General features: G+C 46.2%; 3 non-coding genes across 3 annotated transcripts; all 3 read right to left on the bottom strand.

The window, feature by feature from the left end:
- Nucleotides 1–651: 651 nt before the first annotated feature.
- On the bottom strand, nt 652–724 carry trnak-cuu (transfer RNA lysine (anticodon CUU)). Its single transcript has one exon. It is a non-coding gene; the product is annotated as a tRNA-Lys (tRNA).
- Nucleotides 725–16,487: 15,763 nt separating this feature from the next.
- trnav-uac (transfer RNA valine (anticodon UAC)) lies at nt 16,488–16,560 on the bottom strand. The gene has a single exon. It is a non-coding gene; the product is annotated as a tRNA-Val (tRNA).
- Nucleotides 16,561–20,107: 3,547 nt separating this feature from the next.
- On the bottom strand, nt 20,108–20,180 carry trnav-cac (transfer RNA valine (anticodon CAC)). The gene has a single exon. It is a non-coding gene; the product is annotated as a tRNA-Val (tRNA).
- Nucleotides 20,181–27,980: the final 7,800 nt, after the last annotated feature.

Raw genomic sequence — 27,980 nt, 5'->3', positions numbered from 1 at the left:
ACCTTTCGCGTGTGAAGCAAACGTGATAACCATTACACTACTGAAACACTGTAGTTAAAGAAATCTTATGTATATAACCAGAGCTTTAACCTACACAGCTGGCCGATACTTCAGGAGCTGGTTTTACGAGAATAGAATGACGGTGCTATATTTCGGAAGGCTGTGAGTGTGGCAGGAATTGACCTCGTGTTTCCCAGACTTTACACATAGGAACAGGAGCTGGCCATTTTGCAGCGAGTGGTTAGGATCTGGAATGCACGGCTTGAAAGGGCGGTGGAGGCAGACTCAATCTTATCTTTCAGACGCGAGTTGGATCAGTGTCTGAAGGAAACAAAATTGCAGGGCTACGGGGAAAGGGCGGGGGAGTGGCACTCGCTGAGAGTCGGCACGTGCTCGATGGGCCGAATGGCCTTCCGTGCTGTAACCATTCCATGATTCGATAAGTTAGTGGCACATTTCATAGTGTGGGTGGGAGTACAACATTGCAAAGGGACATGGATTGAGTCGGCAAAACTAAAGGCATCTGATTCAGGAGATTCGCGGGGAGTGGAGATTTCGGAGTTCAATGACTTTGAAAGGAACATTTTTGTTTTGTGCCGTTTCGGTCAGAGGTTTTCTATGAAAGCAACATTAAATGAAAATAAATGCAATCGCCCAACCTGGGGCTCGAACCCACGACCCTGAGATTAAGAGTCTCATGTTCTACAGGCTGAGCTAGCCGGGCTTCTGTCCAGCATCGGTTTTTATGACTCATTGCAGCGAGGCGCCTGTTGGCTCCGCCCCAGATGTTTCAACTTGCTGTTGAGTAACTGCCAGGGTCTTCTTGAATAGTGGACCAGGCTCGAGGGGCCGAAAGGCCAACTCCGGCCCCTAATTCTTCCGTGTTTATGCGGAGCTCCTTCTGGGTAAACGAGCCAGAGGAGGACGGCGGAAACGTTACAAGGACACCCTCAAAGCCTCTCTGGTAAAGAGCGACATCAGCACTGACACCTGGGAGACCCTGGCCGCAGACCGCCCGAGGTGGAGAAAGTCCATCTGGGAGGGCGTTGAGCTCTTTGAGTCTTGACGCAAGGAGCATGAAGAGACCAAGCGCAGGCAGCGCAAGGAGCACGCGGCAAAACAGTCCCACCGACCTCTTCCCTCGACGTATATCTCTCCCACCTGTAACAGGTTCTGTGGCACTCGTATCGGACTGTTCAGCCATCAAAGGACTCACTTTGGGAATGGAAGCAAGTCCTCCTCGATCCCGAGGGACTGCCTCTGATGGTATCTATGATTTGCGTGTGAGGCGCACGTGTTAACCGCTACACTGCGGAAACGTCTCGACTTCCAGCACCAGATTACCAGAATGAAACCCAATGGGATCGGTAGAAAAGTTCCTCATATGCTCAGGGCAAAATATATCATGTGACAATAGAATTTTATGAAATAATTAATGATGTTTAAATCAATGCTTCTTTTTTTTTTGCACAGGAGATGCATAAAGATGTTTAAAATAGATGAATTATTTTTATATAAGGTTTTGAATTAAAAGTACAATTTCCCTGAACGGGAATCGAACCAGGGCAGCGGCGGTGAGAGCGCCAAATCCTAACCACGAGACATCACGGAACCTCGTTTGGAAAGCGATGCAGTGGTTGCGTCGAGGTTCATCCCGAGCAGCTCCGTAACACAGGACTCTGTGCTCTGTGGGCTGTTCCCAGGGACACACACCGAGACAGACATCATCTGCTGCTGCAGGGCCATCAACTCGGTCAAAGACGCTCTTTGGTCTTGCCGAAATTTGCTGGTCTTCCAGAGCAAGAAGATGTCCACGTCTGCGTGTTGCAGACTGGCGCAATCCAAGATCCAGGAGTACGTGGTGAGGGACGCAATTAAAATTGGTGTCGTTGCCGCAAAGGCACGGTGGGGAAGGTTCTGCAATACAAGGGGCTTTGAAATCCCCGCCCAATCCCACCAGGTATCACAAGGAGCGCTCACGTGACAGGCACCGTATGGTTTGTTCTTCAACTTTTCTCTTGCTTTCACGGGATACCATCATTAATTAACCCTTCACCTTCTTTTGCACAATCAAACAAATGCTAACTCAGGAACAGTCCATACTTCAATCATTTGTCCTGTGCTTTGCACCTTAACTCGAAAACCATATCCCATTTTACTCACTGTATTATAGCTTTCTGGTTCAAAATCTTCATTGCCGATGACACCACGAATCTGGGGCAACTTTTATCAAATTTCACAGCACCGGTTATTCCTACCGTGCACACAAAATACAATCAGTAGTGAAGATAAAATCCCAACGTGCGTATTTTCAGATTCAACGCAGTTGCATTTCAAATAAAGTGAACGAATTTTACACTGAAAAGATTTGCAAGTGTTGCTTGTATTTGTGCCTTTAATTAAAATTTGTGGCGTCTGACTCCCGTTCATGCCATTGCTGAATAAGAAAGGAGGGTTTGACATTTACCAGACTGCACTGCCACTGATATTTGTCAGCTCATCCTTTATATTCCGTGGTTTCTCGCCCTTTGATGGGCTGCAGTGTAGCGGATGTCACGTTGGCCTCACATTGAGTAATGTTGAGGGGGATGACTCATCAAGGGAGGGCAGCAGCAGCCAAGTTTATGGCAGCGTGGCTGGCTCTGCTGCACAGGAGGGCAGGAAAAAGAGTGCGACAGCGATAGTGATCGGGGATTCGATTGTAAGGGGAATAGATAGGCGTTTCTGCGGCCGCAACCGAGACTCCAGGATGGTATGTTGCCTCCCTGGAGCAAGGGTCAAGGATGTCTCGGAGCGGATGCAGCATATTCTGAAAACGGAGGGTGAACAGCCAGTTGTAGTGGTGCACATTGGCACCAAAGATTTAGGTAAAAAAAGGGATGAGGTCCAACGAGATGAATTTAAGGAGCTAGGAGCTAAATTAAAAAGTAGGACCTCAAAAGTAGTAATTTCGGGATTGCTACCAATGCCACGTGCTAGACAGAGTAGGAATCGCAGGATAGCTCAGATGATTACGTGGCTTGAGCAGTGGTGCAGCAGGGAGGGATTCAAATTCCTGGGGCATTGGAACCGGTTCTGGGGGACGTGGGACCACTACAAACCAGACGGTCTGCACCTGGGCAGGTCCGGAACCAATGTCTTAGGGGGAGTGTTTGCTAGTGCTGTTGGTGAGGAGTTAAACTAATATGGCAGGGGGATGGGAACAAAAGCAGAGAGACAGAGGGAAACGAAATGGAGACGGAAACAAAAGACAGAAAGGAGATGAGTAAAAGTGGAGGTCATAGAAACCCAAGGCAAAAACCAAAAAGGGCCACTGCACATCAAAATTCTAACGGGTCAAAGTGTAATAAAAAGGCAAGCCTGAAAGCTCGGTGCCTCAATGCGAGGAGTATTCAGAACGCAGGAGAGGGCTCTGAGCTAGTTAGAGTGGGTGAGAGCGCAGATAAACAGGATCCCAAGAAAGAATGCAAAAGGCAGGAGGCAACAGAGAAGAGTAGCACTGGGGTAAGTGTAAACCACAAGGTAATAGGAAGGGACAATGTGTATGAATATAAAGAGGCTGCAGGCGTGGTCAAAACTAAAAATCATGGTTTAAAAACTAGTATTAAACACTCTACCTAAACGAACGCTGCATTCAAAATAAAGTAAATGAGTTGACGGCACAAATCATGACAAATGGGTATGATCTGGTGGCCATTACATAAACGTGGTTGCATGGTGGCGAAGACTGGGAATTAAACAATTCTGAAAGATAGACAAGAAGGGAAAGGAGGTGGGGTAGCTCTGTTAATAAAGGATGATATCAGGGCAGTTGTGAGAGATGAAATTGACTCTAATGAACAAAATGTTGAAGCATTGTGGGTGGAGAATAGATATAGTAAGCGGAAAAAGTCACTGGTAGGCGTAGTTTATAGGCCCCCAAATAATAACTTGACGGTGGGGTGGGCAATAATCAAGGGAATAATGGAGGCATGTGAAAAAGGAACTGCAGTAATCATGGGGGATTTTAACCTCCATATTGATTGGTCAAATCAAATCGCACGTGCCAGCCTGGAGGAGGAATTCATAGAATGCATACGGTATTGTTTCTTAGAACAATACGTTACAGAACTTACAAGGGAGCAAGCTATCTTAGATCTGGTCCTGTGCAATGAGACAGGAATAATAAACGATCTCCTAATAAAAGATCCTCTCGGAATGAGTGATCACAATATGGTTGAATTTGTAATATAGATTCAGGGTGAGGAAGTAGTGTCTCAAACGAGCGTACTATGCTTAAACAAAGGGGACTACAGTGAGATGAGGGCAGAGTTGGCGAATGTAGACTGGGAACACAGACTAAACGGTGGCACAGTTGAGGAACAGCAGAGGACTTTTAAGGAGCTCTTTCACAGTGCGCAACAAAATTATATTCCAGTGAAAAAGAAGGGCAGTAAAAGAAGGGATAACCTGCCGTGGATAACCAAGGTGATAAAGGAGAGTATCAAATTAAAAACCAATGCGTATAAGGTTGCCAAGGTTAGTGGGAAACTAGAAGATTGGGAAAATTTTAAACGACAGCAAACAATGACTAAGAAAGCAATAAAGAAAGGAAAGATAGATTACGAAATTAAACTTGCGCAAAACATAAAAACAGATAGTAAAAGCTTTTACCGATACATAAAACGGCAAAGAGTGACTAAAGTAAATGTTGATCCCTCAGAAGATGAGAAGGGGGATTTAATAATGGGAAATGTGTAAATGGCTAAGATCTTAAACAATTATTTTGCTTCGGTCATCACAGTGTAAGACATAAAAACCATGCCAGAAATTGCTGCTCACAGGAATGTGGGAAGGGAGGACCTTGAGACAATCACTATCACTAGGCGGGTAGTGCTGGACAGGCTAATGGGACTCAAGGTAGACAAGTTCCGTGGTCCTGATGAAATGCATCGCAGGGTATTCATCCATCTTGGGAAAAAAAACAGTAAAAGGGAATATTATTTGAATAGGGAGAAAGTAAAACATGCTGCGTTGCAGAGGGACCTGGGGGTCCTTGTGCATGAAACCCAAAAAGTTAGTATGCAGGTGCAGCAGGTAATCAGGAAGGTGAATGGAATGTTCGCCTTCATTGCGAGAGCGATGGAGTACAAAAGCAGGGAGGTCCTGCTGCAACTGTATAGGGTATTGGTGAGGCCGCACCTGGAGTACTGCGTGCAGTTTTGGTCACCTTACTTAAGGAAGGATATACTGGATTTGGATGGGATACAGAGACGATTCACTCGGCTGATTCCGCAGATGAGGGGGTTACCTTATGATGAGGTAACTGGGTCTTTACTCGTTGGAGTTCAGAAGGATGAGGGGTGATCTCATAGAAACATTTAAAATAATGAAAGGGATAGACAAGATCGAGGCAGAGAGGTTGTTTCCACTGGTAGGGGCGACGAAAACTAGGAGGCACAGCCTCAAAGTACGGGAGAGCCAATTTAAAACCGAGTTTAGAAGGAATTTCTTCTCCCAGAGGGTCGTGAATTTGTGGAATTATCTGCTCAAGGAAGCAGATGAGGCGAGCTCATTGAATGTATTCAAGTCACAGATAGATATAACTTTTACCACTAAGGGAATTAAGGGTTGCGGGGAGCGGGCGGGTAAGTGGAGCTGGCTCCACGGCCAGATCAGCCATGATCTTGTTCAATGGCGGAGCAGGCTCGAGGGGCTAGATGGCCTACTCCTGTTCCTAATTCTTATGTTTCTTATATTTCTTATGGAGTAGGCGTCTACTACAACCAAAAACATTTTTGACAGGACCTGCGTAGTTCTCATGGATGCGTGCCCAAGCCTTGGTGGGCCAGGACCAGGGGCTAAGGGGGGCTTCCCTCGGCGCATTACCCAGCTGGACAAACGTGTTGCACCTGCGAACACAAAGTTCCAGATCTGCGTCTATCCCTGGACACCAAATGTGTGACTTGGCAATTGCCTTCCTCATGACAATGCCCGGGTGCTCATTGTGGAGTTCTCTGATGAACACCTCTCTGCCCATCTGGTTTCTACGCGGTTTCCCCACAGTAGGCAATCGGCCTGAATCGAGTGTTCATCCCTGCGCCTGTGAAATAGTTTAACTTGCTCAGGGCATGCCCTGTACATGGCTGGCCAGTCCCCATTAAGGACACATTTCTTGACTAGAGACAATAGCGGGTCTCTATTTGTCCAGACTTTAATCTGTCGGGCTGTCACGGGTGAGCCTTCGCTTCCGAAAGCTTCAACAGCCATGACCATCTCAGCACCATGGTCGGTAGCCCCCTCAGTGGTGGCTAGTGGGAGCCTGCTGAATGCATCGGCGCCGTTTTCGGTGCCCGGTCTGTGCCGAATTGTGTAGTCATAGGCGGCTAACGTGAGTGCCTACCTCTGTATGCGGGCCGATGCGTTTGCATTTATGGCCTTGTTGTCGGCCAAAAGGGACGTTCGGGGCTTGTGATCTGTCCCCAGCTCAAATTTCCTGCCAAACAGGTACTGGTGCATTTTCTTTACCACATATACACTTGCGAGTACCTCCTTTTCTACCATCCCAGAGCCCCTTTCTGCCTGGGACAGATTTCTGGAGGCCTAAGCGAACGGCTGTAACTGACCCTTGGCATTGCCATGCTGCAACACACACCCGACACCTTAGGACGACTCATCGCACGTGAACACAAGTTTCTTACATGGGTCATATAGTGTAAAGAGATTGTTAGAACATAACAAATTGCGTGTTCTATTAAAAGCCCTTTCCTGGCTGTCCCCCCAGACACATTCGCGACCTTTGCATAGGAGCACGTGTAGTGGCTCTAGCAGCGTGTTCAATTTGGGAAGAAAGTTACCAAAATAGTTCAGGAGCCCCAGGAACGGATGCAGCTCCGTCGTGTTACGGGGTCTGGCTGCTCTCTGGATCGCTTCCGTTTTGGAGGCAGTCGGGCTGATCCCATCTGCTGCTACCCTCCTTCCAGGAATTCTACCTCTAGAGCTAGGAAGACGCACTTCGCCTTTTTCAGTCGCAGCCCGATTCGGTCCAGTCTGCGTAGCACCTCCTCCAGGTTGTGGAGGTGTTTTTCAGTATCGTAACCCGTGATGAGGACGTCGTCCTGAAAAACCTCCGACCCTGGAATCGACTTGAGGAGGCTTTCCAGATTTCATTGGAAGATCTCGGCAACCGAGCGAATCCCGAACGGACATCTGTTGTACTCAAACAACCCCTTGTGTGTCGTGATGGTGGTCAGCTTCTTCGACTCACTCGCCAGCTCCTGGGTCATGTAAGCTTTGGTCAGGTCTAATTTTGAAAAAAGTTTGCCACCGGATAGCGTCGCAAAGAGGTCCTCCGCTATCGGGCGCGGGTACTGGTCTTGGAGTGACATGCGATTGATGGTGGCCTTGTAATCACCACATATCCTGAACGACCCATCCGCCTTGAGCACCGGCACAATCGGGCTCGCTTAGTCACTGAATTCGACTGGCGAGATGATGCCTTCTCTCAGCAGGCGGTCCAATTCGCCTTCTATCTTTTCTCGCATCACGTACGGCACCGCCCTGACCTTGTGGTGTACTGGCCTGGCGTCCGGGTTTATGTGAATCACTACCTTGGCCCCCATGAAATTGCCAATGCCGGGTTGAAATAATGAGTCAAATTTGTCCAGGATGTGTGAGCATGATACTCGCTCCACAGAGGAAATTGCATTGACATCGCCCCATTTCCAGTTCATGACAGCAATCCAACTTTGTGGGTCACGACTACCGCGGCGCTGCCTAGCACCGAAATGATCTCCTTTGTGTATGTTCGGAGCTGTGTATCAATCCGCGATAATTTTGGCCTCCTGGCCTTGGACGCCCACAACTTTTTGAGCTATTTGATACCCATCAGGGACTGGCTGGCCCACGTGTCTAATGCCACTGATACTCGGATGCCATTGAGGAGCACTTTCATCATTATCGGTGGCGTGCTTGTATATGAACTATATACGTGCTCCACATGAACTCGCTGAACTTCAGCTTCCAGCGATTTCCCCCAGTGTCCATTTCTGCAGTTTCTGCAGGTATTTTGCTCATCTCTGCAAACTCCGGCTGAGTGTGTGCCTTCACGCCTCCAACATGAGCTGCTGTTGGAAAGAAAAGGTCTCTTGCAAGTCGATCGTCACTGACTGCCCCGTGATTGTCCTTGAGTGCACCATGAACAGTTGTTGATGGCCCCATTACTGGCCGCATTGTCGCTTGCAATGACGTGAATCGCCGTTCAGCTTGCCATTGTCTCTGTCGAACTCCCCCTCTGGGTTTGGCTACATATTGGGGCATGCCTGACTGCCCTTGGCTGCCTGGACAACTGTGTGATGCTTTAACAATGTTGAATCTCAGTCCCAACCATTGCTTAACACAGTACATCTCGTCTGTTCTGCTAGTGGCCATGCTCGCGTGGTTTAAATCCCAGTTTCTCGTCGCCATTGATACGTCCTTACTCGACAGTGTAAATGCACACGAGGCCCATGCTTCAGAGAAGTTCAGTCTGTGACCTGTCCTTTATTCCTTAGCACTCAAGTGATGGAAGTGGGTGGAGCTTCCCCTTTTATACCTGAAGGTCCAGGTTAGGAGTGTCTCCCACAAGTTCACCACCTACTGGTCATTATTCTCACAGTGTACAACTGAGGTCAGATTATACATGGGTTACAATGCTGGTTGAATACATGACAGTCCCGGCCTCATTCACTCTGGAGCTGGGGAGGAGCGATAAGTCGATGGGTTGTTTGCCGCTTCGATCTGCTGTTGTGAAGTGAGGTGGAGATGCAGGATCCTTTAATAATCTCTCACAACTCAACTGAAAGCAGCCGGAACGTGCAGCTTTGAGAGGGGCTTTCTGCACCCTCAGGGCTGGAAACGGGCGGGAGTGAGAGACACTGTGTCGAGATTGACTGTGTACAGAACTGTACAGAGAAACTAGCCCATGTAACAGGGCTGTGAGACACTGCATTTTGTTAATAGTATAGTATTAGGCAGTCCCTCGTACCGGGGATGACTTGTTTCCACACTAAAAAGGGATAGGTTTACAGGTGTTTCGATGAGGGAACTGACAATGTAGGTCCCGAACTACATCCTGAACGGTGGAAGATGCCTGTGGGTGGATTGTTTTAACGTGGGGTGACCATTGCACACCAGCCACCAAACCGGCTTGACAGAGCTAGGTCTTGCTCCAGTGGCAAGGATTACCCAAGACGACCATAGGCCAAGCTCTGCTGCATGGACCTAGTGTGTACACATGCGCCGACTATCCATAGATCGCAGTGTGGGCTGGCCCGTGCTGTCCCTGGGCCCTCGGCTCTCCTGAGCCCCGATTACGACGCTCCTGGGCCCCGATTTCTCACCGCTCCTCCGCCCCGATCAAAAATGGAGCAGTCAGAAACAGGACATCAATTAGTCTCTCTTGTCTTGGAGACATAGAAACATAGAAACATAGAAAATAGGTGCAGGAGCAGGCCATTTAGCCCTTCTAGCCTGCACCGCATTTCAATGAGTTCATGGGTGAACATGAAACTTCAATACCCCCTTCCTGCTTTCTCGCCATACCCCTTGATACCCCGAGTAGTAAGCACTTCATCTAACTCCCTTTTGAATATATTTAGTGAATTGGCCTCAACTACTTCCTGTGGTATTGAATTCCACAGGTTCACCACTCTCTGGTGAAGAAGTTTCTCCTCATCTCGGTCCTAAATGGCTTACCCCTTATCCTTAGACTGTGAACCCTGGTTCTGGACCTCCCCAACATTGGGAACATTCTTCCTGCATCCAACCTGTCCAAACCGGTCAGAATTTTAAACTTTTCTATGAGGTCCCCTCTCACTCTTCTGAACTCCAGTGAATACAAGCCCAGTTGATCCAGTCTTTCTTGATAGGTCAATCCCACCATCCCGGGAATCAGTCTGGTGAATCTTCGCTGCGCTCCCTCAAAAGCAAGAACGTCCTTCCTCAAGTTAGGAGACCAAAACTGTACACAATACTCCAGGTGTGGCCTCACCAAGGCCCAATACAACTGTAGCAACACCTCCCTGTCCCTGTACTCAAATCCCCTCGCTATGAAGGCCAACATGCCATTTGCTTTCTTAACCGCCTGCTGTACCTGCATGCCAACCTTCAATGACTGAAATACCATGACACCCAGGTCTCGCTGCACCTTCCCCCTTCCTAATCTGTCACCATTCAGATAACAGTCTGTCTCTCTGTTTTTACCACCAAAGTGGATAATCTCACATTTATCCACATTTATACTTCATCTGCCACGCATTTGGCCACTCACCTAACCTATCCAAGTCACTCTGCAGCCTCATAGCATTCTCCTCGCAGCTCTCACTGCCACCCAACTTAGTGTCATCCGCAAATTTGGAGATACTACATTTAATCCCCTCGTCTAAATCATTAATGTACAATGTAAACAGCTGGGGCCCCAGCACAGAACCTTGCGGTACTCCAGTAGCCACTGCCTGCCATTCTGAAAAGTACCCATTTACTCCTACTCTCTGCTTCCTGTCTGACAACCAGTTCTCAATCCACGTCAGCACACTACACCCAATCCCATGTGCTTTAACTTTGCACATTAATCTCCTGTGTGGGACCTTGTCGAAAGCCTTCTGAAAGTCCAAATATACCACATCAACTGGTTCTCCTTTGTCCACTTTACTGGAAACATCCTCAAAAAATTCCAGAAGATTTGTCAAGCATGATTTCCCTTTCACAAATCCATGCTGACTTGGACCTATCATGCCACCATTTTCCAAATGCGCTGCTATGACATCCTTAATAATTGATTCCATCATTTTACCCACTACTGAGGTCAGGCTGACCGGTCTATAATTCCCTGTTTTCTCTCTCCCTTCTTTTTTAAAAAGTGGGGTTACATTGGCTACCCTCCACTCGATAGGAACTGATCCAGATTCAATGGAATGTTGGAAAATGATTGTCAATGCATCCGCTATTTCCAAGGCTACCTCCTTAAGTACTCTGGGATGCAGTCCATCAGGCCCTGGGGATTTATCGGCCTTCAATCCCATCAATTTCCCCAACACAATTTCCTGACTAATAAAGATTTCCCGCAGTTCCTCCTCCTTGCTAGACCCTCTGACCACTTTTATATCCGCAACGTTGTTTGTGTCCTCCTTAGTGAATACTGAACCAAAGTACTTGTTCAATTGGTCTGCCATTTCTTTGTTACCCGTTATGACTTCCCCTGATTCTGACTGCAAAGGACCTCCGTTTGTCTTTACTAACCTTTTTCTCTTTACATACCTATAGAAACTTTTGCAATCCGCCTTAATGTTCCCTGCAAGATTCTTCTCGTACTCCATTTTCCCTGCCCTTATCAAAGCCTTTGTCCTCCTCTGCTGAGTTCTAAATTTCTCCCAGTCCCCAGGTTCGCTGCTATTTCTGGCCAATTTGTATGCCACTTCCTTGGCTTTAATACTATCCCTGAGTTCCCTAGATAGCCACGGTTGAGCCACCTTCCCTTTTTTTATTTTTACGCCAGACAGGAATGTACAATTGTTGTAATTCATCCATGCGGTCTCTAAATGTCTGCCATTGCCCATCCACAGTCAACCCCTTCAGTATCATTCGCCAATCTATCTTAGCCAATTCACGCATCATACCTTCAAAGTTACCCTTCTTTAATTTCTGGACCATGGTCTCTGAATTAACTGTTTCATTCTCCATCCTAATGCAGAATTCCACCATATTATGGTCACTCTTCCCCAAGGGGCCTCGCACAATGAGATTGGTAATTAATCCTCTCTCATTACACAACACCCAATCTAAGATGACCTCCCGCCTAGTTGGTTCCTCGACATATTGGTATAGAAAACCATCGCTTATGCACTCCAGGAAATCCTCCTCCACCGTATTGCTTCCAGTTTGGCTAGCCCAATCTATGTATATATTAAAGTCACCCATTATAACTGCTGCACCTTTATTGCATGCACTCCTAATTTCCAGTTTGGAGCCCTCCCCAACATCACTACTCCTATTTAAATCTGTACACAACTCCCACGAACGTTTTTTGCCCTTTAGTGTTCTGCAGCTCTCCTCATAATGATTCCACATCATCCAAGCTAATGTCTCTCCTAACTATTGCATTAATCTCCATTTTAACCAGCAATGCTACCCCACCTCCTTTTCCTTTTATTCTATCCTTCCTGAATGTTGAATACCCCTGGATGTTGAGTTCCCAGCCCTGATAATCCTGGAGCCACGTCTCCATAATCCCAATCACATCATATTTGTTAACATCTATTTGCACGTCAAATATCAACACTTGTTTGAAATATCAAAATATTAAACTCCAGCCTAGTTGAAGGGTTATTAACATCAGCAGAAACAAACACCAACTTTGTTAATATTGAATCATTAATGTCAATTAATCCATTTTTTCCAATATTTAATTGAACAATGTTCAAAATGCTTTCACCCAGATTCAAACCGGGGAATTTTCGCGTGTTAGGCGAAGGTGATAACCACTACACTGCAATTGACACAGTGCTCGGAACATAACCAGAGCTTTAACCTACACAGCTGGCCGATGCTTCAGGAGCTGGTTTTACGAGAATAGAATGACGGTGCTGTATTTCAGAAGGCTGTGAGTTTGGCAGGAATAGATCTAGTGTTTCCCAGACTTTACACATAGGAACAGGAGCGAGTGGTTAGGATCTGGGATGCACCGCTTGAAAGGGCGGTGGAGACAGACTCAATCTTATCTTTCAGATGGGAGTTGGATAAGTGTCTGAAGAAAAAACAATTGCAGGGCTGCGGGGAAAGGGCGGGGGAGTGGGACTTGCTGAGAGTCGGTACGGGCTAGATGGGCCGAATGGCCTTCCGTGCTGTAACCATTCCATGATTCGATAAGTTAGTGGCACATTTCATAGTGTGGGTGGGAGCACAACATTGCAAAGGGACATGGATTGAGTCGGCAAAACTAGAGGCCTCTGATTCAGGAGATTCGCGGGGCGTGGAAATTCGGGTGTTTAATGACTTTGAAAGGAACATTTTTGTTTTGTACCGTTTCGGTCAGAGAAATGTTTGTGAAAGGAATTTTTTGCAGAAAGGGATGCAGCATTTAACCTTCTGCCTTAACACTTCTTTCTGGGTGTCAGGTCACATTTCGTCTCAATGTTATTCTTCCAGAATTGCTATAAGAACATAAGAACATACGAATTAGGAACAGGATTGAGCCATCGAGCCCCTCGAGAGCCTGCTCCAACTTCCCCAACATAGGGAACAATCTACCGGCATCTAACCAGTCGTGTTCCATCAGAATCTTGTATGTTTCGATGAGATCCCCTCTCATACTTCTAAACTCCAAAGTATAAAGGCCCAGTTGATCCAGTCTCTCCTCATATGTCAGTCCAGCCATCCCGGGAATCAGTCTGGTGAACCTTCGCAGCACTCCCTCAATAGCAAAAACGTCCTTCCTCAGATTAGGAGACCAAAATTTAAAACAATATTCCAGGTGAGGCCTCACCAAGGCCCTGTACAACTGCAGTAAGACGTCCATGCTCCTCTTCTCATATCCCCTAGCTATGAAGGCCAACATATCATTTACCATTTTCCTGCCTGCTGTACATGTATGCCAACTTTCAGTGACTGATGAACCATGACACCCAGGTCTCGTTGCACATCCCCTTTTCCTCATCTGCCACCATTCAGATAATATTCTGTCTTCACGTTTTTGCCCTCGAAACGGATAATCTCATATTTATTCACATTATACTGCATCTGCCATGATTTTGCCCACTCACCTAACCTGTCTAAGTCACCCTGCAGTCTCTTAGCGTCCCCCTCACAGCTCACACCGCCACCCAGTTTAGTGTCATCTGCAAACATGGAGATATTACACTCAATTCCTTCATCCAAATCATTGATGTACATTGTAAAGAGCTGGGGTCCCAGCACTGAGCCCTGCGGCACTCCACTAGTCACTGCCTTCCATTTTGAAAAGGAACCTTTTATCCCGATTCTCTGCTTCCTGTCTGCCAACCAGTTCTCTATCCACGTCAGGATATTAGCCCCAATACCATGTGCTTTGATTTTGCACACCAATCTCTTGTGTGGACCCTTGTCAAAAGCCTTTTGAAATTCCAAATACAACACATCCACTGGTTCTCCCTTGTCCACTCTACTAGTTACATCCTCAAACATTCCAGAAGATTTGTCAAGCATAAATCCATCCCTTTCGTAAATCCATGCTGACTTGGACCGATCCTGTCACTGCTTTCCAAATGCGCTGCTGTTTCATCCTTAATAATTGATTCCAACATTTTCCCCATGACTGATGTCAGGCTAACCGGTCTATAATTACTCGCTTTCTCTCTCCCTCCCTTTTTAAAAATTGGTTTTACATTAGCTAACCTCCAGTCCATAGGAACTGATCCCGAGTCAATAGACTGTTGGAAACTGATCACCAATGCATCCACCATTTCTAGGGCGACTTCCTTAACTACTCTTGGATGTAGACTATCAGGCCCCAGGGATTTAACATCCTTCAATCCCATCAATTTCCCACCTCATAAGGATACCCTTCAGTTCCTCCTTCTCACTAGACCCTCGGTCCCCTAGTACTTTTGGAATGTCATTCGTGTCTTCCTTCGTGAAGACGGAACTGAAGTATTTGTTCAACTGGTCTGCCATTTCTTTGTTCCCCATTATAAATTCACCTGAATCCGACTGCAAGGGACCGACAGTTGTCTTCACTAATCTTTTTCTCTTCACATATTTACAGAAGCTTTTGCAGTCAGTTTTTATGTTCCAAGCAAGCTTCCTCTCTTAATCCATTTTCCCCCTCCTAATGAAACCCTTAGTCCTCCTGTGTAGAATTCTAAATTTCTCCCAGTCCTCAGGTTTGTTCCTTTTTCTGGCCAATTTATCTGCCTTTCCTTGGTTTTAACACTATACTTAATTTCCCTTGTTAGCCACGGTTGAGCAACGTTCTCCGTTCTATTTTTACTCCAGACACGCATATGCAATTGTTGAAGTCACCCGTGTGATCTTTAAATGTTTGCCATTGCCTATCCACCATCAACCCTTTAAGTATCCTTGGCCAGTCTATTTTGCCAATTCACACCTCATGCCGTCAAAGTTACCTTTCCTTAAGTTCAGGACCCAAGTTTCTGAATTAACTGTGACACTCTCCATCTTAATGAAGAATTCTACCATATTATGTTACTCTTCCCCAAGGGGCCTCGCACAACAAGATTGCTAATTACTCCCTTCTTATTGCACATCACCCAGTCAAGGATGGCCAGTTCTCCTCTTGGTTGAGAAAACCATCAATAATACACTCCATGAAATCGTCCTCCACCACATTACTACCATGTGGTTAGCCCAATCACTGTGCAGATTAAAGTCACCCATGATAACTGCTGTGCCAACACTGCACACATCCCTTCTTTCTTGTTTTATGCTGTCCCCAACCTTACCACTGCTAACCAGTGAGTCAGACATTGCAGCAAGGGTCTGGTTATTATGAAACAGCAATTGCTAAAAGAACAGTGACCCCGACATGATTTGAACACGCAACCCTTTGATTGAGAGTCAGACGCACTACCGCTGCAACATAAGGTCTACACACTAGTTAAGGAATCTTCTGCAACATAAGGGGCTTTAAACTCGCCGCCCATTCCCACCAGGTATCACAAGCAGCACTCACCTGACAGTCACCGGATGGTTTGTTCGAAAACTTTTCTCTTGCTTTCACAGGAAAGCATCATTAATTAACCCCTCACCTTCTTTTGCACAATCAATCAAATGCTAACTCAGGGACACTCCATACTTCAATCATTTGTCCTGTGCTTTGCATGTTAACTGTTAAACCATATCCCATTTTTTTCACTGTATTTTAGATTTCTGGTTCAAAGTCTTCATTGCCGATGACACCACGAATCTGGGGCAAATTTTATCAAATTTAACAGCACCGGTTATTCCTGCCGTGCACACAAAATACAATCAGTAGTGAAGATCAAATCCCACCGTGCGTTTTTTCAGATTCAACGCAGTAGGATTTTAAATAAAGTGAAAGAATTTTACACTGAAAAGATTTGGAAATATTACTTGTATTTGTGTCTTTAATTAAACTTTTTGACGTCTGACTCCCGTTCATGCCACTGCTTAATAAGAAAGGAGGGTTTGACGTTGACCTGACTGCACTGCCCCTGATATTTGTGAGCTCATCCTTTATATTCAGTGGTTTCTCGCCCTTTGATGTACTGCAGTGTAGCGGATATCACGTTGGTCTCACACGCGAAAGGTCCTCGGTGGATCCGTTTTCTCTCACTCAAAGTTATCTATTTATTGAAGTGAACTAAAAAGCAATTACGGAATAAGGGAGCCCTTTTGCCAGGAGAATAAATAGCAAACAAAAACAGCAAATGCTGGAAATCGCAGCAGGTCAGGCAACATTTGCAGGGAGATTAAACTCGCCTTCGATTGTTCATCCACAGCAAGTTTAAACATAATGTTTCTACCCAGGACCAAACCAGGGACCTTTTGCGTGTAAAGCAAACGTGATAACCACTACACTACAGAAACCTCTGGCACAACAGTTCCAACAGAGGGGAGCTGACCAGTGAGCTCCCTCTGTGCTGATCGGGAATGTGTTGGCTCACCTGAAACAACTTCTGTCCCACACTGAAAGTTCTCAATCCTTCTCCTCCGCTGCCCTTTACAGAAATGTCATGGATCACCCAACCACCGTGTTCACTTTCACATTTTCACAGTGGGGCCGCAGAGGATCCTACCGTCTCCCCGCGATCAGCGAACTCACATAGTTTACAAAATTATACCCCGAACACGTGCCTGGCAAAGGGCAGGAGAAGCCAGATAGTCTGTAAGTTCGGTCTATCACAGAAAGTATTGGTATTCATGGTGATTACAGCAATTATTAATCGTCTCACAGACCTCAATTATTTTTATGCGATGCATTGATCGAGGATTGAAACCAGGTTAGTGCGCCAGATCTTAACCCCTTGACCACCAGGGAACAGTTACGATACATGTCGATATATTTATATATTTTTATATATGAACCTGAATGTCAATGGCTACCTACCTAGACCTCGTGGTGCCCACGGTAGTGTGTCTAACTTTGATTGAGAGAATTTGTTCCACAGTGACACCTGTCATGGTTCTACATGGTTATTGCTTGTACTATTACAAGGTGGGCACCAGAGGGCACTGCAGTAGGAGACTTGTAGCTTACCTGTACAGGTGTGCCTGGCCTAGTGTAAAAGGCAGTCCACCAGGTGTGATCCTCAATCTGTGGTTATCAATAAAGGTCTAAGGTCACTACAGTTCAAGCACGACACATTGTCTCATGGAGTCATCATCAGAGCATCTGAACGTACAACAATTGGCGACGAGATTACGGACCTTCACACGAAAATGGCTAACCTTGGTATGTTGCAGCAGTTCGCTGATGGTGATGATTGGGAAGCCTTTGTGGAGAGGCTCGACCATTTCATCGCAGCAAACGACAGCGGATACCACAGTCACACTGCAGAAGGCCATCTCCGTGAGCCAAGCATTCATGACCTTGACCTGTGGCTCTAGGCGGATGACTCATCCTCAGGACTCAAACCCGGCAAGTACTGTACACAGAGTGGTGCCTTTTAGTGGCTGGACTGTAGAAGGTGAACCTTCTCAGTGGAGAGAGAACAAGCCCTCGAGTCCCTTAACTCAGAGTCCATGGTCAGATCAGCCATGATCTTATTGAATGGCAGAGCAGGATCGAGGGACCGAATGGCCGACTCCTGTTCCTATTTCTTATGTTCTTATGTTAATCATTTAAGGAGCTTGAATCATTGATGAACTTTTCTCCACTATCTGACTTTACACACTCTGTATTTCGGAAATAGGTTTAAAATGTTCACTGCTCATGCGATAAGGAACCTGGGGCGAATTTTGTTCAACTTATTTCACAGCAAAAGTAGTCTCCAAAATAATGTTTCTACACGGGTTCAAACCGGGGACCTTTCACGTGTGATTCTCCACAGTGGTGGAGGTTGTGTTCGAGTTTAAAATGGTGCATTCGATCCACTTTGAAAATGCATCTACAACTACGATGAACATTTTGCCCATGAATGGGCCCGCATCTCTACGTGCACCCGCGACCACGGTTTGGTAGGCCAGGGGCTCAGTGGATCCTCCCTGGGGGCATTGCTGAGTTGGGCACAAATACTGCACCTTCCAACGGAGAGGTCTAAGTCCGCGTCAATGCCAGGCCACCAGACGTGGCATCTGGCTATGGCCTTCATGAGAATGATCCCCTGGTGCTCGCGGTGGAGCTCCCGGACAAATAACTCTCTGCCTCGCAGAGGCATGACTACTAAGCTGCCCCACATCAGGCAGTCTGCTTGTAGTGAAATCTCATTCATGCTCCTGTGAAAGGGTTTTACTTCCTCGCGGCAGGCATCACGAGCCTCTGCCCAGTCACCGGTTAGGACATATCTTTTTACTAAGGATAACGTGAGGTCGTTGGCCATCCAGGCTCTGATTTGGTGAGCTGTTATGGGCGAACCTGTGGACTCAAAGACATTGATTGCCATGAAAATTTTACAGTCCTGTTCGTCAGACCCTTCCGTGGTCGCCAGGGGTAGCCTGCTGAGTGCGTCAGCACAGTTGTCTGTACCTGGTCTGTGCTTTATGGTATAGTCGTAGGACGCCAGCATGAGTGCCTACCGTTGAATTCGCGCCGAGGCGTTGGCGTTTATTGCCTTACAGAAACTTTTGGTACAACAGACCCAACAGAGGGGCGCTGACCAGTGAGCTCCCTCTGTGCTGATCCGGAATGTGTTGGCTCACCTTAAACAACTTCTGTCCCACACTGAGGGCCCAAGTTTCAGGTGGAGTTGCTCCTAGTTTTTTGGAGCAACTAGTTTAGTTTGGAGAATGTTAGAAATTGCAATTCTCGGATATTAGTTTGCTGCAGTTCTACTGAGTTAGTTGAGGTTGGCTTCAGGTAAGGTATTTTTTTTCAAAAGTGGGTGTGTCCAGCCACTCAGGCCTGTTTTGCAAGTTTCGGCAGTGAAAACTTCCTACAAGCTAACTAAAGCTGGAGTAAGTGCCCACTTTTGTAAGTTCAGAACAACCTTACCTAGAGGTAAGCTCAGTGCAGGCACAGCCAGAGAGGGGGTGAGAATTAAACACAAAAAGGACTGAAGCATTAAACACATCACTTAAAATGTCCAAAAACCTCTTTTGATGATATCTTGCCTTATATCTGCTAAATGAGGATAGTGCTTCTATTTTTATAAATATACAAGTGTAGCCTCCCGGCTGAGGCAGGCACATTCCGGCTGCTTTCAGATGAGCTGTGAGAAATTATTCAACGGTCCGAGGGTCCTGTAGCCCCCCGCAATAGGATATCCTCTCCCCCGGGGTTTTCTTCAGCCTGTGCTCGGTGTACGGGGAGCTTTGGCCCGGGTCCGAGGTAGCTTGCATCCCAGGGATGGACAATAACGCTCTGAGCTCTGGAACTGGGAAGAGCGAATAACGAATGAGTTGTTTGTGGGTTTGAAATGCGGCTCAGATCTGCTGGTATTAACCGAGGCAGGGGCTGTGAGACATTGCATTGTGTTGAGGTTTAATCACCGCAATATCCGCAGTAAGGAGATGAAAAGGACGAAGAGCTGAAAAAACACAAGAAAAAATCTAAGAAATGTCAGCAATTGTGGTAAACTCTTTAATGTGTTTCCTGCTCGTTTAGTGGTGCGGCGCTTACAGAGGGAGCCCGGATTCAGAATTTAACTCTTTCATTCAAAATCTTTAAAATAATGACATGCAACGAATTAAACTGTGTGTCGGGGGATGGGGGTGGGTGAAGATTATTTGTTTTATTCGCCATTCATTAACCGACAGCGTTGTTTTGTAGAATTGTTACTGAGGGTCAGTGGAAACTTCAATAACTGAACTTTAATTATTTAAGGATTTTGAATAAATGATGACGTTTTCTCCCCTATCTGACTTTACACACTCTGCATTTAGGAGACTGGTTTAAATTGTTCAGTGCTCATGCGACAAGGAACCTGGGGCGACTTTTGTTCAATTTATTTCACAGCAAAAATAGTCTCCAAAATAATGTTTCTGGCCGGGTTCGAACCTGGGACCTTTCGCTTGTGAAGCAAACATGATAACCGCTACACTACAGAAACGCTGTGGTTGAAGTAGTCTTAGGAATATAACCAGAGCTTTAACCTACACAGCTGGTCGGTACATCAGGAGCTGGTTTTACGAGAATAGAATGACGGTGCTATATTTCGGAAGGCTGTGAGTGTGGCAGGAATTGATCTCGTGTTTCCCAGACTTTACACACAGGAACAGGAGATGGCCATTTAGCAGCGAGTGGTTAGTATCTGGAATGCATGGCTTGAAAGGGCGGTGGAGGAAGACTCAAGCTTATCTTTCAGACGGGAGTTGGATAAGTGTCTGAAGGAGAAACAAATGAAGGGCTACGGGGGAAGGGCGGGGACACGCTGAGAATCGGCACGGGCTCGATGGGCCGAATGGCCTTCTATGCTGTAACCATTCCATGATTCGATAAGTTAGTGGCACATTTCATAGTGTGGGTGGGAGCACAACATTGCAAAGGTCATGGATTGAGTCGGCAAAACTGGAGGCATCTGAGTCAGGAGATTTGCGGGGTGTGGAAATTCGGGAGTTTAATGACTTTGAAAGGAACATTTTTGCTTTGTGCCGTTTCGGTCATTGAAATGTTTGTGAAAGGAATTGTTTGCAGAAAAGGATGCAGCATTTAACCTTCTGCCTTAACACTTCTTTCTGGTTGTTAGCTCACATTTCATTTCGATGTTATTCTTTCAGAATTGCTATTTTTTTGGCGTTTCACAATAACCAGACCCTTGCTCTAAAGTCAGTCTCACTGTTTCCCCAGTCTCCTGTTGATGTTAGCAGCAATGAACATTTTGATCCAGGCCCCGAAAGCACAGTGTGTAAAATGGTTTATGGTTTCATAGTTCACTTGCAGAGCACAGAAGAAATTATTCAATTATGGAGTTCCTTCAGTTAGCATTTCTTTAATTGTGCAAAAAAAGATTGTGGGTCAATTAATGATGGTTTTCCATGAAACCAACATTAAATTAAAAGAAATGCAATCGCCCAACATGGGTCTCAAACCCACGACCCTGTAATTAAGATTTTCATGTTCTACCGACTGAGCACGCTGGGCTTCTGGCTAATGCTGGATTTTATCGCTCATTGCAGCCAGGCGCCTGTTGACCACCGCAGCCTGGATACACTAACGTCCCAAAAGCTCATTGACTGTCGGAGTGGGACCGTGCGGTGCTTCAGAAGACAGGTCGAAGAAGCAAAGTCATTGATTCCGTCCCATGTGCTCCTCCGATCAAGAATAGCAACATACTAAAAATGCTTCAATAATGGTTACACCTGAACTCCACATTGGTCAAGCAGTTGGCTCGTTTGTATAGGGTTATGATTATAGCTTTGGGGTTGTTACGTGAAATTTGCGAAAGGTCCTGGGTTCAAATCCCGGACGAGCGCTCTGTTTAACCACGAATTTTTAAATTGTATCGAACTTTTGCAAAGAAGGACTTGCATTTCTGCAACACCTTTCAGGAACTCATGACGCCCCAAAGCGCTTTGCAGCCGTTGAGTTATGTTTGAAGTGTTGCAGTGTGGGGAAACATGTGCCCAAATCATCCCACGCGAACCGCAACTCTTTGTGAAGGAGTTCGGTGCAAAGAATCAGGTATCTCAGGGACTTGGACTTTCTATGAATGAATTCAGCTTGTACCTGCGTTCAAGCCTGAAACAGCAACTGGGCTTCCATCTCACGGGAGCAGCGTGTAGCGATTAGTGAGTAGGTGACCAGGTTGAGGTGCGCCGCTTTAAATCTTTGAAATTTCACCAAACAAAGAAACGGTGAATCCAACTGTCCCTGTAAGCGACAGATTGAAGGGATCGGTGCTCCAAACAGAGCTGGAACACGCGCAGTGCAGTAACATGGTCCGCAACATTAAATGTCAGAGTTATGAAGCAGACAATAATTAAACATACACTTAACAACAGTACTTACACCAAAATCTTGCGACTGTTACCCGAAGAACTCAAACACGTTACAGTTCCCAGCTTGGTGTACAAATTGATCAAACATTAATCGGATTCTAAACTATCTGTTCCAAATGCCACATTTTATATCTTTTCCTTACCACTGCTACGTGACAATTGAAACTTTTATTACCTAACACAACTGCCCAATTTCTGATGGAAGGTCATTAACCTGAAACGTTAACTCTGTTTCTCTCTCCACAGATGCTGCCTGGCCTGCTCAGTGATTCCAGCATTAACACTTTTTATTCTCCAAAATTAAAATCAGAGTATCACTTCCCTTGTCATGTAACTACACTCCTTCCTGATAGGTAGCCTTGTCCTACAAACAGGCTCCTTTCGCACGATTCATGCATTCATTGGAATTATAACTTAACGATAACAATTATGTGATGTATGTAACTCTGCAATACTTGCCACCAGAGGGCGCGACTGTTGGAGTCCTAATGGTCACCTGCCCACACGTACAGGGCCAGTATAAAAGGTAGGCTGCCATGTTGTTCAGGCACTCTGGAGTTGTAATAAAGAAGACTAAGGTCACACTAAGTTTAGGTCACAGTACTCATCCTCGGGGAGTTCTGCTGTACACAACAATTGTTGACGCATAACAGAATACGAACCTTCACACAACCATGGCTGCCGTTGGAATATTAGAGAGATCCGTAGAGGGTGATGATTGGGAAACCTTCGTCGAGCAGCTCGACCAGTACTTTGTGGCCAACGCGCTGGAAGGAGACACTAACGTGGCCAAGCACAGGGCGGTTCTCCTCACCGTCTGTGGGCCGAAAATATACAGCCTCATCCAGAATCTGCTCACACCGACAAAGCCAACGGAGAGGTATTATTCAGAGTGGTGCACACTGGTTTGGGACTATCTCAAGCCGAAGGAGAGTATCCTCATGGCCAAATATCGTTTTTACACGCACCATCGCTCCCGGGACCAGGAACTGGCGGATTATGTCACCGACCTGAGACACCTCGCGGGACGTTGATTTTAGAGCTGCGTTGGGGCAAATGCTGTGGGACTTTTACATGCTGGGCATCAGCCACGAGGTCATTCTTCGAAATCTGCTGGCTGCTGAAACCCTAGACCTGAGCAGGGCCATCGCGATCGCTCAGGAATGAATGGCCATTGACGATAACACCAAACAGATATCTTCTCAATATCGAAGCTCACCGGCAAGTACTGTGCATAAAATGATGTCGCTAGCAGGCCGAACTGCATATGGCAGGGCCTATACCTCTGCGGCTGCAAGACCTGTGATGACTCAGAGTCCGCCATCGGGGGTGGATGTGACTCTATTAGCACCGTGTTGGTGCTGCGTGGGTAATCTTCGGGCCCATCAATGTCGATTCGAGCACGACGTGTGCAAAGGCTGCACAACGATGTGGTACCTACAGTGAATGTGCAAACGTGCTGTGACATACCACGTGGCAGAGGATGATCGATCCGGCACGGATCATGCAGCACAGGCAACTCAACCCGAGGAACAAGGACTCCCAGGTGCCGGTGGGGATGTTGCATTTTATCAGGGAGGGTTTGTGGGTGTGCCCGAACCGTTTCCTCTGCCCACTTGGGGCTCGCTTACCGTGTCGGAGTGCTGAGTAGAGCGTTTGCTTCGGGAGTCTCGTGTTGGGCATGTGGACAATGTGGCCAGCCCAACGGAGCTGGTCGAGTGTGGTCAGTGCTTCAATGCTGGGGATGTTAGCCTGATCGAGAATACTGATGTTGGTGCGTCTGTCCTCCCAGGGGATTTGCAGGATCTTGCGGAGACAGCCCTGGTGTTATTTCGCCAGTGATTTGAGATTTCTGCTGTATATAGTCCATGTCTCGGAACTATACCACGGGGCAGGTATCACCACCGCCCTGCACACCATAAGCTTGGTGCCAGATTTGAGGTCCTGATCTTCAAACACTCTCCTCCTCAGGTGATCGAACGCTGTGATGGCACACTGGAGGCGGTGTTGGACCTCGTCATCGATGTCTGCCCTTGCTGATAGTAGGTTCCCGAGGCGTGGAAAACGGTCCATGCTGTCGAAGGCCACACGTACAGCCTTCCTAAATATAGCACTCTCATTCTATTCTCTTAAACTAAGTTCCTGAATTCTCGGCTAGCTGTGTAGGTTAGAGCTGTGGTTTTATCCTGCGATAGATTCTATCATAGTGTTTCCATAGTGTAGTAGTTATCACATTCGGCTCACACACGAAAGCTCCCCGGTCCGAAACCGGGCGGAACGACCTTGAAAACTTGAAAATGGGCCGAATGGTTGACTCCTGTTCCTAACTCTCACGTTCTTATGATCTCTTGACCTTTCACAGGAGAGCAAACTCTCTTCTGAACATGCATGAGAAAGCTCCAGAAAATATTTCCGTCCGAGGTGCTTTCGCGTGTGAGGCGAACGTGTTAACCGTTGCACTGAGGAAACATCTCCACTTTCAGCACCAGATTACCAAAATTAAACCCATTGAGATCGGGATAAAAGTTCCTCACATGCTCAGGGCAAAATATCTGATTGATGGTCTACAAAAGAATGAACAAACTTCAGCACTAGGTCAGACGGAAATGTTAAGCGAGCAGGTGGACTGCTGAAAATCACCTTTAAGGAGTTGGTGATGACAAAACAAATGGGTTCCGCTTAAAGGTAAGAAAAGTCACAAGTGGGATTCGAACCCACACCTTCAGAGAAAACTGCAATTTGAACACACCACCTTAGACCGCTCGGCCATCCTGACTATTCAGTGCTGTGTGTTGCCACCTGCAGGTTGATTTTGAACTTTTGTGTACTGTCACATGAAATCAATGAGGGCAGCAGGCGTTTCTCTGCCTGACACCTGGGAAGCAGTGAGACAGACCTTGGAGCAAGGGTTTGTTTATTGTCAAACAGCAAAGGAAATATTAATTCTGGAAGAAAAATATCCAAAAGAACAGTGTCCCCAACGTGATTAAAACACGCAACCTTCTGATCTGGAGTCAGAAACTGTACCGTTGCACCATGAGACCGACACATTGAGCTGGAGATGTTCGTCTATATGAAGGTTCTGCAATACAATGGGCTTTAAAATCCCCGCCCATTCCCAACAGGTATCACAAGCAGCGCTCACCTGACAGTCACCGTATGGTTTGTTCGAAAACTTTTCTCTTGCTTTCACAGGAAACCATCATTAATTAACCCCTCACCTTCTTTTGCACAATCAAACAAATGCTAACTCAGGGACACTCCATACTTCAGTCATTTGTCCTACGCTTTGCATCTTTACTCGACAACCATATCCCATTTTAATCACTGTATTTTAGCTTTCTGGTTCAAAGTCTTCATTGCCGATGACACCAGGAATCTGGGGCAACTTTTATCAATTTTAGCAGCACCGGTTATTCCTACAGTGCGCACAAAATACAATCAGTAGTGGAGATAAAATCCGACCGTGCGTATTTTCAGATTCAATGCAGTCTGATTTCAAATAAAGTAAAATAATTTTACACTGAAAAGATTTGCAAGTGTTACTTGTATTTGTGTCTTTAATTAAACTTTGTGGCGTCTGACTCCCGTTCATGCCACTGCTGAATAAGAAAGGAGGGTTTGACGTTGACCAGACTACACTGCCCCTGATATTTGTCATCTCATCCTTTATATTCAGTGGTTTCTCGCCCATTGTTGGGCTGCAGTGTAGCGGATAGCACGTTGGCCTCACAGGCAAAAGGTCCCCGCTGGATCCGTTTTCTTTCACTCAAACTTATCTATTTATTGAAGTGAAATAAAGAATAAGGGAGCCCTTTTACCAGGAGAATAAATAGCAAATGCTGGAAATCTCAGCAGGTCAGGCAGCATTTGCCAGGAGACTAAACTCGGGATCGAACCAGGAACTTTTCCCGTGTGAAGCAGACGTGATAACCACTACACTACAGAAACCTCAGTTGCAATAATCCCAACAGAGGGGAGGTGACCAGTGAGCTCCCTCTGTGCTGATCGGCATTGTGTTTTGGCTCACCTGAAACAACTTCTGTCCCACACTGAAAGTTCTCAATCCTTCTCCTCCGCTGCCCTTTACAGAAATGTCAGGGATCACCCAGCCACCGTGTTCACTTCCACATCCTCCCAGTGGTGCCACAGAGGCTCCTACCAACTCCCCGCGATCAGCGAACTCACCCAGTTTACAAAATTAAACACGAAATATGTTCCTGGCAAAGGACAGGACAAGCCAGATAGTCTGTAAGCACGGTCTATCACAGAAAGTATTGGTATTCATGGTTGTTACAGCAATTATTAATCGTCTCACAGACCTCAGTTATTTTTATGCGATGAATTGATCGAGGATTGAAACCAGATTAGTGCGCCGGGTCTTAACCCCTCGACCACCAGGGAACAGTTATGATACATGTCGATATATTTATATATATTTATATATGAACCTGAATATCAACGGCTACCTACCTCGACCTCGTGCTGCCCACGGTAGTGTGTCTAACTTTGAGTGAGAGAAATTGTTCCACAGCGACACCCATTTCATCTTTTGTTCCCTTTTAAACACTAGAAACTGAGACGGGGGAATAAATAGAGAAACCAAAGCCCAGGGATATAGACAAGAGGAAGAGAGAACGGGAAAGATACTGTCCCCAACCAGAACTAATGCAGAAACCCCTCTGCTGCGCTCGGGGTGACCACCCACAGCTTGGATACACTAACGTCCCAACAGCTCATTGACTGTCAGAGTGGGACTGTGCGGTGCTTCAGAAGACAGGTCGAAAAAGCAAAGTCACTGATTCCGTCTCATGTGCTCCTCCGATCAAGAATAGCAACACACTAAAAATGTTTCAATAATGGTTACACATTATCTCCACACTTGTCCAGCAGTTGGTTCGTTGTTCTAGGGGTATGATTCTTGCTTCGTGGTTGTTACTTGAAATTTGCGAGAGGTCCTGAGTTCAAATCCTGGACGAGCCCTCAGTTTACCCATGAATTTTGAAATTGCATCGAACTTTTGCAAAGAAGGACTTGCATTTCGACAACACCTTTCAGCAACACATGACGCCCAAAAGCGCTTTACAGCCGTTGAGTTATGTTTGAAGTGTTGTCGTGTGGGGAAATACGTGCCCAAAGCACCCCACATGAACCGCAACTCTTTGCGAAGGAGTTCGGTGCAAATAATCAGGTGCCTCAGGGACTTGGACTTTCTATGAATGAGTTCTGCTTGTACCTGCGTTCAAGCTTGTAAAAGTAACTGGGCTTCCATCTCACGGGAGCAGCGTGTAGCGGTTAGTGAGTAGGTGACCAGTTGATGTGCGCCGCTTTCAAGCTTTGAAATTTCACCAAACAAAGATCCGGTGAATCCAACTGTCCCTGTAAGCGACGGATTGAAGGGATTGGTGCTCCAAACAGAGCTGGAACACACGCAGTGCAGGAATAGGGTCCGCAACATTAAATGTCAGAGTTATTAAGCAGACAATAATTAAACATACACTTAACAACAGTATTACACCCAAACCTTGCGAATGTTAGCCGAAGAATTCAAACACGTTATAGTTCCCAGCTCGGTGTACAAATTGATCAAACATTGATCGGATTCTAAACTATCTGTTCCAAATGCCACATTTTATATATTTTCCTTACCCCTGCTTCGTGACAATTGAAACTTTTAATAGTATTACCTAACACAAGTGCCCAACTTCTGATGGAAGTTCATTAACCTGAAACGTTAACTCTGTGTCTCTCTCCACAGATGCTGCCTGGCCTGCTCAGTGTTTCCAGCATTTACTCTTTTTATTCTCCAAGCTTATCATCAGAGTATCACTTCCCTTGTCATCTAACTACGCTCCTTCCTGATATGTAGCCTTGTCCTACAAACCAGGCTCCTTTCAGATGATTCAGGCATT

This window comes from Pristiophorus japonicus, chromosome 25 (genome assembly GCF_044704955.1).
Source record: "Pristiophorus japonicus isolate sPriJap1 chromosome 25, sPriJap1.hap1, whole genome shotgun sequence".
Classification (NCBI taxonomy): Eukaryota; Metazoa; Chordata; class Chondrichthyes; family Pristiophoridae; genus Pristiophorus; species Pristiophorus japonicus.
Note: the sequence above shows the minus strand (reverse complement) of the source record. Positions and strands in the feature narration are given on the sequence as shown.